Genomic DNA, 8217 nt, shown 5'->3' on the forward strand with positions numbered 1-8217 from the left:
TCATCCACAAGTTCTCAAATTAATAAAAATTTGTTTCAACATTATGACTTCCTGCTTCAGAACACATGTATTGTCAGGGTTTCTTGACTGGTCTTTTCAGGAGGCTTCTTTCCAAACACATTATTTTCGATTTCCACAGTCACTTTTGAAGCAAAACTCACAAACTCTTCATGATAAACCAAAACACTAATATTACCATTAGATGTATAACTGGTTGTAATGAATGAATGCATATCAATATAAGATTTATTGTATGTTTTCAGATATCAGTTCAATCCATTATTTAAAGTTGGAACCAGTTATATTATTTATAAACAGTATGGTCTATTCATGCTTTATCTCTATATTCATAGACACAGGGTACACCTCATTGTACCCACAATACTAATTTTATGTCTTCAATATATTGCTCCCAGAAATAGTGGTAGAAATACTCATGTCAACTGATCTACATATACATTTTATCACAGTAATATTCTGGACAAAAAATGTAAAGGCCTCACTTATGATTGTACCAAAGCCTAAATGGAAAAAGAACATGGATTACTAAAAACATCCATGTCCAGGTTGCCTAAAGGTCTCAAATTCCAATCCTATTGGTGACTACATATTTGTTTCTTCCTAAGATTATATATTCAAACTCAATCCTGGTTAAAATGTCTAATCCAATCACTCACTTAATACTTTGCCTGGTTTCGTAATGTCTCTATTGATATCTGCTTTTCTACATATTTTCCCAATTTCATCATAGTGACTGACTCTTCATATGTGCTGACGTTTACATTCACTCTCTAACCGAAACCCTATTGCTAAAGAATTTTTTGTCCAAATCCTACACTCACTCTTCTTCCTGAACCTACCGACTATCTTCCTAATCCTACCGACTATCCCTTTTGACTGGATGTTCTCTTCTATATTCAATCATCCAAGGTACAAGGTCCTATGCCATTGTATATTGAATTATCTGAGACATCTTTGCAGAACATAATTCCAAACTAAGTATCCCAAAAAAGGGCCCAATGCCCTTCTGGGCTTAAAATCATATCTAGATTTCTGTTTTCATACTTATATTTCACCTAGATATTCTTGTAAATATCGTAGGTTCCCAATACCATTATTTGTCGAACGGAATGATTCCTAACCCAAATCGAACCTATTATTAACCCTAAACATACACTGTTCCCTCAATCTCATTTTACAGAAGAGCAGGGACAGAGTCGTTCTTACAATACAGGAAAGTAGGGGACATTCCACCTGCTGAGAACCTCAAAGGTCCATTCAGAAATGATACCTGGAGAAGATGTAGTCAGGTATGAAGGACCTGAGAGAGCAAAAGTCATCTTCTATGGCAAACAACCTGGTCAGGATAAAGGGATGTGTCTGAATCAGCCTCTCTCTTCTTATTGTAGAGAAGATGGACCAAACCAGTTTTCAGGGCAATGTTCAGAATCAGGTGTCTATGGACATGGAGGCAAGCTATGTGGGGATGAATCCTGGTTGTTGCATTCTCTTGTAGAACCTGACAAACCACATGTGACAGAACTCCCTCCAGCACTTTGTCCCAGTGGAACTCCTTGTATTTCGTGAAGCAAATAGCAAACTTCCAGTGCAGCAGCAGGAAACACCATGAAACGTGAAGGATGACCAAAAGGCTTCACAGTTCACACGGGGAGACACTTAGCCCCCAGTGGCCACAGTTTACCTAAAAAGAGAGAATTCAACACTGCTGCCTCATGTGCATTGGAAAATAAGAAAGAATGTCCTCCAGGTCACATAGGTGCAGACCCAGCTTTGATAGTCTCACTACAAAGGAAGCTAAAGCTCCTGACAACAACATATATATCAAGTGCCCATCCTTAGAGGCAGTTTCTCAAGAAGTCTTTAGGCCAGCAGACCTCCATGTTTGTGGTGTGTTTACCCTGTCCCTTACTTTGGGAGACTCCTTTACAACCTCCGAGTTTGTGAACTCCTGAGCATTTTCCATTCCAGATATGTATTCCCAGATTTTCTAACTCTTCTCCTCTTATTGTTTCTTATTTGGGGTGAAGGTAACGTCAATGCATTGTTCTGGAAGAGAGTGGGAATATATTTGTGTAGCACATATTTGCATACACATTGGAATTTTTTCCCTATTTCCATTCAAAATGCTGAATCCCTGACACTAATGCATACCCTACTAGACTCTGACTACTAAGTCTAATATGATGGAGAAAAATAACCCAAACAGAATAGAAATACAAGCAGTTCTGAGGAGGCATGATGTTTAGTTGGACTTGCCTTTTGCATGATAAAGTGTAGGTGTTATAAATCTATTCAATTTTTAATTGAAATATTTCTCCATGCATTTTTTTCTTTAAATTTTATTGTTGTTTCTTCAAAACATTACATTGTTCTTGGCATATCATATTTCACATTTTGAATCAAGTCTGTTATGAACTTCCATTTTTCTCCGTATACAGATTGCAGCATCCCATCGGTTACACATCTACTGTTTTACATATTGCTATGCTAGTGTCTGTTGTATTCTGCTGCCTTTCTTATCCTCTACTATCTCCCATTCCCTCCCCTGCAATCTTCCCTATCTACCCCATCTACTGTAATTCATTTCTTCCCCTTCTTTTTTCCCCCTTTCCCCTTACTTCCTCTTGTATTTAATTTTGTATAACCATGAGGGTCTCTTTTCATTTCCATGCAATATCCCTTCTCTTTCCTTTTCCCTTCCACCTCTCACCCCTGTTTAATGTTAAAATTCTTCTCATCCTCTTTCTCCCAACTCTGTTCTTAGTTACTCTCCTTATATCAAAGAAAACATTTGGCATTTGTTTTTTAGGGATTGGCTACCTTCACTTAGCCTAATCTGTTCTAATGCCACCCATTTCTCTGCAAATTGTATGATTTTGTCATTTTTTAATTCAGAGTAATACTCCATTGTGTATAAATGCCACATTTTTTTTATCCATTCATCTATTGAAGGGCATCTAGGTTGATTCCACAGTCTTGCTATTGTGAATTGTGTTCCTAGGATCATCCATTTATCAGTGTCCCTGTAGCAAGCTCTTTTTATGTTTTTAGGAAATAGACCAAGAAGGGTAATAGCTGGGTCAAATGGTGGTTCCATTCCCAGCTTTCCAAGAAATCTCCATACTGCTTTCCAAATTGGCCGCTCCAATTTGCAGTCCCACCAGCAATGTACAGGTGTACCCTTTTCCCCACATCCTCACCAGCACTTGTTGTCTTTTGTCTTCATAATGGCTCCCAATCTTACTGCAGTGAGATGGTATCTTAGGGTGGGTTTGTTTTGCATTTCTCTGACTGCTACAGATGGTGAGCATTTTTTCATGTAATTATTGATTGATTGTTTGTCCTCCTCTGAGAAGTGTCTGTTCAGGTCCTTGGCCCATTTGTTGTTTGGGTTATTCATTTTCTTATTGTTTAATTTTTTGAGTACTTTGTATACTCTGAATATTAGGGTTCTATCTAAAGTGTGAGGAGTAAAGATTTGTTCCCAGAATGTAGGCTCCCTATTTACCTCTCTTATTGTTTCTTTTCCTGAGAAAAAGTTATTTAGTTTGAGTGAGTCCTATTTTTTGATTCTAGTTAGTAACTCTTGTGCTATGGGTGTCCTATTGAGGAATTTGGATTCCGACCCCACAGTATGTAGATCGTAGCCAAAGTTTTCTTCTATCAGATGCCATGTCTCTGATATGATATCAAACTCTTGATCCATTTTGAGTTTACTTCTGTGCATGGCTAGAGAAAGGGATTCAGTTTCATTTTGTTACATATGGACTTCCAGTTTTCCCTGCACCATTTGTTGAAGATGCTATCCTTCCTCCATTTCATGCTTTTAGCCCTTTTATCAAATATAAGATAGTTGTAGATTTGTGGATTGGTTTCTGTGTCCTCTATTCTGTACCATTGGTCCACCCGCCTGTTTTGGTACCAGTAGTATGCTCTTTTGTTTACTATTGCTCTGTAGTATAGTGTGAGGTCTGGTATCGCTATACCGCCTGATTCACACTTCCTGCTTAGAGTTGTTTTTGCTATTCTGGGTCTTTTATTTTTCCATATGAATTTCATAATTGTTTTATCTATTTCGACAAGAAATGCCTTTGGGATTTTGATTGGCATTGCATTAAACCTTTAGAGAACTTTTGGTAATATCGCCATTTTGATAATGTTAGTTCTGCCTATCCATGAACAGGGTATATTATTCCATCTTCTAAGATCTTCTTCTATTTCTCTCTTTAGGGTTCTGTAGTTTTCATTGTATAAGTCTTTAACCTCTTTTGTTAGGTTAATTCCCCAAAATTTTATTTTTTTTTCAGGATATTCTGAATAGAGTGGTTGTCCTCATTTCCATTTCAGAGGATTTGTCGCTGATATACAGTAATGCCTTTGATTTATGCGTGTTGATTTTATATTCTGCCTTTGCTGAATTCATTTATTAACTCTATTAATTTCTTTGTAGACCCTTTTGGGTCTGCTAGGTATAGAATCATGTCACCTGCAATTAGTGATAATTTAAGTTCTTTTTTTCCTTTTTTTATGCCTTTAATTTCTTTTATTTGTCTAATTGCTCTGGCCAGTGTTTTAAGAACTATGTTGAACAGAAGTGTTGAGAGAGGGCATCCCTATCTTGTTCCAGATTTTAGAGGGAATGCCTTCCGTTTTTCTCAATTCAGAATGATGCTAGCCTGAGGCTTAGCATAGATTGCTTTTACAATATTGAGGTATGTTCCTGTTATCCCTAGTTTTTCTAGAGTTTTGAGCATAAAGTGATGCTATACTTTGTCCAATGCTTTTTCTGCATCTATCAGGATGATCATATAGTTCTTATTTTTCAGTCTATTGATGTGGTGAATAACATTTATTGATTTCCGTCTATTGAAACAGCCTTGTATCCCAGGGATGAATCGTACTTTATCATGTTGCACAATTTTTTTCATATGTTTTTGTATCTGATTCGCCAGAATTTTATTGAGGATTTTTGAATCTAGGTTTATTAGAGATATTGGTCTGTAGTTTTGTTTCTTTGAAGTGTCTTTGTCTGGTTTAGGAATGACAGTGATATTGGCCTCGTAAAATGAATTTGGAAGTTCTTCCTCTTTTTCTATTTCCTGAAATATTTTGAAAAGTATTGGTATTAGTTCTTCTTTAAAGGTTTTGTAAAACTCTGCTGTATACCCATCCGGTCCTGGGCTTTTCTTAGTTGGTAGTCTTTGGATGGTTTCTTCTACTTCCTCAATTGATATTGGTCTGTTTTGATTGTCTATATCCTCCTGACTCAATCTGGGCAGATCATATGACTTAAGAAATTTATCGATGCCTTCACTATCTTCTAATTTATTAAAATATATGGATTCAAAATAATTACTGATTATCTTCTGTATTTCTGATATGTCTGTTGTGATATTGCCATTTTCATCCCGTATGATAGTAATTTGAGTGCTCTCTCTTCTTCTCTTCGTTAACATGGCTAAGTGTCTGTCGATTTTTTTTATTTTTTCAAAAAACCAACTTTTAGTTTTGTCAATTTTTCAATTGTTTCTTTTGTTTCAATTTTATTAATTTCAGCTCTGATTTTAATTATTTCTTGCCTTCTACTTCTTTTCCTGTTGTTTTGCTCATGTTTTTCTAGGATTTTGAGATGAACTATGAGATTATTTATTTGTTGTTTTTTTTTTTTTTTCTTCTTTTAAGGAAAGAACTCCAAGCAATGAATTTTCCTCTTAGAATTGCTTTCAATGTGTCCCATAGATTCCGATATGTTTTGTCTGTCTTTTCATTTATCTCTAAGAATTTTTTATTTTCCTCCTTGTTGTCTTCTGTAACCCATTGATCATTCAGTAACCTATTGTTCATTCTCCAAGTGATGCATGATTTTTCCTTCCTACTTTTATCATTGATTTTCAGTTTCATTTCAGGATGATCAGATAAGATGCCTGATATTATCTGTACTCCTTAAAATTGTCTAAGAGTTGCCCTGTGACATACTATATGATCTATTTTTGAGAGATATCCATGTGCTGCTGAGAAAAAAGTGTAACTGCTTGATGTTGGGTGGTATATTCTATATATGTCAATTAAGTCTAGGTTATTAATTGTGTTAATGAGTTCTATAGTTTCCTTATTCAACTTTTATTTGGAAGATTTGTCCAGTAGTGAGAGAGGTGTTTTGTAGTCTCCCATGATTATTGTGTGGTGGTCTATTAGACTCTTGAACTTGAGAAGAGTTTGTTTGATGAACATAGCTGCACCATTGTTTGGGGCATATATATTTATGATTTTTATGTCTTGTTGGTGTATAGTTCCCTTGAGCAGTATGTAGTGTTCCTCTTAATTCCTTTTGATTAACTTTGGCTTATGTCCGCCTACCTTGCAAGAGCGGGCAGCGGCTCTACCCCTCTGCGGGCGCTGGTCCTGTTCTGCCAGTGGGTCACAGGTACGCCTACCTTGCAGTCGCGAGCATCAGTTCTGCCCCTCCTTGCTGCTGGGCCTCTTCTCTCTGTGGGTTGCAGGTCTGTCTACCTTGTAGGCGCGTGGTGCGGCTCTGCCCCTCCCCAAACCGGGGCGATGTGTCTACCACCCTGGCGGGCCCCTGGGCCAGGTCTGTTGGTTTTCATAGGTTCGCCTATTTTGCATGCGCGGGGGGCATCTCTGCCCCTCTGAAGGCCGCTGGGCCTGTTCTGCCTGTGGGTTGCAGGTCCGCGTAACTTGAAGGCGTGTGGCGACCCTGCCCCTCCACAAACTGGGGCAATGTGTCTTTCACGCTGGCTGGCTGCTAGGCCTGTTCTACTGGTGGGTGACAAGTTTGGCTTCCTTGCAGGTGCGTTTGGCGGCTCTGCCCCTCCCCCTCTTCATGTGTTTTTAAAGTTAACAAATATGTGACTTACTGTCTCCATTTCTCTGTACCCTATTCAGCACATGTATTTTCATATGCACATATACAATCCTACCTGGTATCACACGTACATAATTGTGAGGTTGCTGACTTGGCAGAAACAATTTGTGAGAAGAGATCACTCCTCCTAAATGCTGTTGGAACAGAAAATTCAAACTATGGGTGAGCTTCCTAGTTGAACAACATTATACATAAATCTATGTTCAGTAAAATGAAGATTATTGGATTTGTAGATGATATCTATTTCATGATGTATTTCAATTGGCATATATATTGCTACTTTTTAAGGTCTATGTGTGTGTGTGTGTGTGTGTGTGTGTCTGTGTGTGTATAAACACTGTCCAGATTTTTCAAAATATGAAATATATGTGTTTTATTAAACACTCCCTAAATTCATTCATGTTCATGTATGTGGATTTATAATCAAATTTTCACAAGATTATTCTCAAAATATTGATTCACCTGAAATATATTTTTGTTTCCAGTACTGAAACCTAAATTTAGTGAAGGGTGCATAAAAATCCAAATATTTCTACAGTAACTTACCCAGTTTAACATAAATGCAAGTAGATTTCTGGGACATGATATGTACTTTGACGATCATTTTTATTCAACACTGGTACATTACTATTTTATCAGTTTATGCACATCATAGGATATATACTTCATCCACAATTTCAAAAATTCATAGGCATTTGTTTCACTTTCAATCACTTCCTGCTTCAGAACACCTGTATTCCTCTATGTTTGTTGACTGGACTTTTCATGAGACTTATTTCCAAACACATTATTTTCGATTTCCATAATCACTTTTGAAGCAAAACTCACACACCCTTCATGATAAAGTATAACTCTAATATTACTGTTAGTTGTGTAACTGGTTTAAATGAATGAGTGTATATTAATATAAGATTTCTTACATATTTTCAGATATCAATTCAATCCATTATATACGTGAAAACTGTTATATTTTTTATTCACGATATGGTCTATTCATGCATTATCTCCATACACATAGACACAGGGTACACCTATTTGTACCCCCAATACTATTTAATATGTCTTCAATATATTACTCCCAGGAATGGTGGAAGATATACTCATGTCACCTGATCTACATATACATTTTACCACAGTAGTATTCTGGAAACAAAATGCAAAGGTCACACTTATGATAGTACCAAAGCCTAAATGGGATTGAGCATTGACTACTAAAAACATCCATGCACATGATGCCTAATGCTCTCATATGTCAATCCTTTTCATGACTACATATTTGTTTCTTCCTGAGATTATATATTCAACCTCAAGCA

Source organism: Callospermophilus lateralis, unplaced genomic scaffold, assembly GCF_048772815.1.
Source record: "Callospermophilus lateralis isolate mCalLat2 unplaced genomic scaffold, mCalLat2.hap1 Scaffold_452, whole genome shotgun sequence".
Classification (NCBI taxonomy): Eukaryota; Metazoa; Chordata; class Mammalia; order Rodentia; family Sciuridae; genus Callospermophilus; species Callospermophilus lateralis.